We start from the raw sequence: 4,830 nt of genomic DNA on the forward strand, positions 1-4,830 counted from the left end.
TCATTTGACAAAATGACTAAGCTAGTGTTATGCTTATCTCATAGTAGATCTAAAATAACTCGAAAAAGCAATCTAAATAATGGGTGGTTCTGTTTCAACATATGTTGAAGCAGAACCACAGAATTAACTTGAGCACTAATTTCAGCCCTAAAAAACTTGAGAACAGACTCAAGAAGTTCATATTCAACCGGAAACTTGAGGAATATTAATGATGTCCAACCAAGAGACTGCTTTGGAACTTGGGCATGTAGAAATCTTAGATGATGTGCTTTTGTAAATGTTATTTTAAGAGCTTGTTTTATTTTTGAATTCCATAGCTCTTTTTTATTTAAAGAAAAAATTCTGCCCGTAAAATATCGGCATTATAGCATTGATGTTTCTAAAATGCATGTATAATATCTATGGGTGTACCGAAAACTACAGCTACCGAATTACTTTTTCAATTTGAGAAAAGTTTAGGCTAGTTTTGGTGATGATAGGGAATAGGGGGCTTTTCTCAGAAATTTTTCCTGTAATTCTAGTCTCAATTAAATGATGTTTGATGAAGATGGAGAATGAAGAGGATTTGGTGATCTCCTGCAAAAAAAACTTGAAAAATCTAAGGTTTTGAGGCTTCATTTTAGGTTATCTTTGCTACGTTAGGGGATTCCGGTGTTTTTCGATATTCAAGTATTGAAAACGCGATGGACCCTATTCGCATCGGTCCCTCTAACTTTTCGTCTGCGTATTTTCATCCAGTATTCAGTGTTAGCAATTCTATAGAAACTCGTTTTATTTTATAATCACTATACTTTAAGTACATCGTGAATTTGCTTAGGGATAAAACAGACTTATGACTGCATGAGAAAGGTTGAGAAAAGGGATAAATTAAAAGTGTGAGTGTTCAACATATTTCTGACTAGGAGCCAAGAAGTTTAAAAGAGGAAAATGAGTTATAAAGAGAGCCATCTAACAACCATACTGTTTTCGCCAAGCCACCCCACTGTCACATGATATATGTGTGAACCAATTTTCCTCGTTAACAAGTACGGCAAAGCTCACTCTACTCTTATTATTGGTCTAAGGTCCCAATATATAGCGACTCTATATTAGTCTTTGGGCTGATTGGTTACGTTGCGGTTAACTAATCGGTAGCTCTATCAGAACGCGCCTGGTAGCATATAAGCTACCTTTACTCCTGTTCGGTCATATGAAAATTTCAGGTCCTCTCATTGGCTTATTCGAGTGTCAATCAAAGCTTCAAAGACGCCATTGTAATGTTGCTAGTCGTCTTTCGCACTGTGTTTCTTGTTTGTAATCTGCTAAATACAAATAAGAATTTGCAAATGATATCTTTAATTGAATGTTGCTGGCAAAAACAGCATTATTATTTCCAATCAATTTCATTCTTTGCAAAACAAATGAAAGTGCCTTTGAGCAACTATGCTTTGAAATAAAAATAGGTAACGCCATCTTTGGGCAAAAAATACATGGTTTACGACATTGTTTTGATTTAAATTGAAGTTATTTTAAAAATAATTCTCATGGTAAATTATTTTGTAGATGGAAAAGAGCGAATTCTGCAATTTTTCATGTTCTTAATGATATTTAATGCAATTTAAACAGTACTTCTTAAAGAAATGATCACCATTTAATTTAATAATAAATACTTCTAGTGAATAATTTAATACATAATTTCTAATATAATTTTCTCTTGTGCCCATTTATTTCTAGCTAATTTCTATTGAATATGAGTTAGCATTCAAGAATAAGACCTTTAATTGAATAGTGAGTGCATCTGGAAGAAGTTCCTTTTCGTTTTGGAAGAATTTCCTTCTTTGCAAAAAAAAAAAAAACTAATCCTTTACTTCAAAGATAATGTTAAAAGAATCAGCTGTTCACGCACTACTATTGGATCAAGTCAGCTGAACAAAATATCATATCGTTATTGGCCAAAAGCTTTATAAAGCTCTCTAACAGGTTGTCCATTTTTTTTATGTTAATCCGTTTTTTTTTGTCTATATTTTGTTTATCTTATCGTTCATTGGTTGGATTGCTTTATGTGTGTCTTCACTGGTTAAATTCATAATCCTGAATTAAATTATAAATAGTCGATGTGTATTATAAAATGCTAAAACAATTGAGATGTCTGTATTTAAAAAAGAAAGGCATCCACCTTCATTAAATTCAATTTTTTCAAATACTAATATTTACAGATACTAATATTATTAATATTTTTAATTATATATTTTACAGGTTTTTTTAAAAAAAAAGCAGAGCATTATTTTATTTTATGAGTTATGAAATTAGAAGGAGAAAAGAAAGATATGTTTGCCAGACTCACTCAAAATTCAATTGGAAGTCTTATTCTTGAATGCTAACTCATATTCAACAGAAATTAGCTAGAAAAAAATTGGCACAAAAGAAAATTATATTAGAAATTATTATGTATTAAATTATTCACTAGAAGTATTTATTATTAAGTTAAATGGTAATCATTTCTTTAAGAAGAGCTGTTTAAATTGCATTAAATATCATTAAGAATATGAAAAATTGCAGAATTCGCTCTTTTCCATCTACAAAATAATTTGCCATGAGAATTATTTTTAAAATAACTTTTAAAACAATTTAAATCAAAACAATGTCGTAAAACATGCATTTTTTGCCCAAATATGGCACCACCTATTTTTATTTCAAAGCATAGTAGCTCAACGGCAGCTCTCATTTGTTTTGCAAAGAATGAAATTGATTGGGAATAATAATGCTGTTTTTGCTAGCAAAATTCAATTAAAGATATCATTTGCAAATGCTTATTCGTAGTTAGCAGATTACAAACAAGAAACACAGTGCGAAAGACGACTAGCAACATTACAATGGCGTCTTTGAAGCTTTGATTGACACTCGAATAAGCCAATGAGAGGACATGAAATTTTCCTATGACCGAACAGGAGTAAAGGTAGCTTATTTGCCACCTGGTACGTCAATGGTTCACCGCGCTCGACCGGTTGCTTTTTGCGCCCATAAGGTTTCTGTTCGCATAACGCTACCGGTGACAGACACATAACAGCTAATGACGTCAGTTGTTATTAACCGATTGTTCACCAACCGGTGCTTCATCGAACGCTTTTACAAATCATTAGAGTTCACAAGGAACACAAAAATACATAAATCTGATTCGGTTGATGCGCAGTTACTTGCGCAGAAGAATAACGCGCTGGTAAAAAATACTTACTATTCGGAACTCCAGCGCTCGAATACGCTACCTTGCGGTGATTTACAAAACTGCAAATGAAACTAAAACATTGCCACGTTGTGTTCCACGTGTGTCTGTTGACGTAAACACAGGCAGTTTGTTCTGAGTATTTATTAACGCAATCAATGTGTCTTAGTTTGCTTTCAGCTACAGAAATTAATTCGTCCCTTAGTAGTATTCTCGAGCTGCTCAAAATAATGTTAGTTTTCATTATTTCCTTAATAATTGGTGAAAGCGAAAATTCTGGATTAACAAACTTGGATAACGTTATACAAGGTAAAAAATTTTATTGTTTTGCATGAATTTGTAAGAATATGGGTTTTTTTTAATCTTAAATTAATTAAACTTACCATATTTTACAGCAGTATTTAGTTGGAATGGACGGTATGCAAAATATTTTCTTGAATATATTATCGTAGAACAAAATGAATAACCGAGAAAGAATTTACTTTATTCCTTTTATTCTCAGCTGAAAGGTTTCGCCAAATTTGTTTAGGGTTATAGTTTTAGTATAGTGCGAGCAAAGTAGCCTTGGCGAGATTTCGCGTTTTTAGTTAAACCATTTTTAATTTTTATCATTAGTGGAATGAAATGGTAGTAAGATTACAGAATTCGATAAGTGAAAAGAAATAATGGTCAATCAACTGAAAAGAAAACTACCACTATATATCCGTGAGAATTTTGTTGATGATTTGCATAACATGACACAATTAAATCGTAACTCAGAAATTAGAAAAATCGAAACAGAAAATTTTTAAATTAACCGATTCGGGAATTCGAGAGAAATAACTCAGCTACAAATGGAAAACAATAATCGCTAGCCAAGCAAGGCAAAAAAGTATCTTCTTTCGATAACAATTTGTAATGTCATATTGCATTTTCTAGCATTAATTGTTATTCTTGTCAGGCCACAATTATTATTTAGTTTTATCAAGAATTGATAAATATCGAATTCAACATCGTGGAAATAGCTGCTTAGAACTAGGAACTACGTAAGTTTGCATTAATCTTTGACGTTTAGTAATGCTTCCTTGAATTCTCATTTCTTTCTACGTGGGCCAGAATATCCACAAGACTTTGAAAATTAATTTAAAAAGAATAAAGCGAAAAAATCATACGTACGAACAAAAATCACAACACTTTTAGCATTTTCTTCGTTACCGTGTGCGTTTGTTTTAGTTTTTAAGTCCGCCATTAGACAGTGACTTCAGTGCCCCCTATAGTTCGTTGGAGTTGTACAACCATTACTGTTTTGTTTATTATTACTTTGACTTACTAGTAGACTAACAATGTCACGTGGTTCAACCAGCTTAGATTTGCGATCGACTAGTGGATTTACCGATTAAGCTATTACGACTTCGAAAATAACCAGTAAACCGGTAGCTCTATTAGAACACTCTGGTTTATTATCGGTTATAGGTTGTGCTATGCGAACGCAGCCTATGGTTAGTCACTGGTCGTCCGGTTGCGCTATGCGAACAAAATCCGATATGAAAAATGATAGTTTTTAAAAATATTTTGGCAATGGCAGTTCGCAGGAAAAAGGAGCTCGAGTTTCTAGAAACAATTTAGTTGCCAAAATGCGCGATAAAGCGCGC

The sequence above is a fragment of the Uloborus diversus genome, chromosome 7 (assembly GCF_026930045.1).
Source record: "Uloborus diversus isolate 005 chromosome 7, Udiv.v.3.1, whole genome shotgun sequence".
Classification (NCBI taxonomy): Eukaryota; Metazoa; Arthropoda; class Arachnida; order Araneae; family Uloboridae; genus Uloborus; species Uloborus diversus.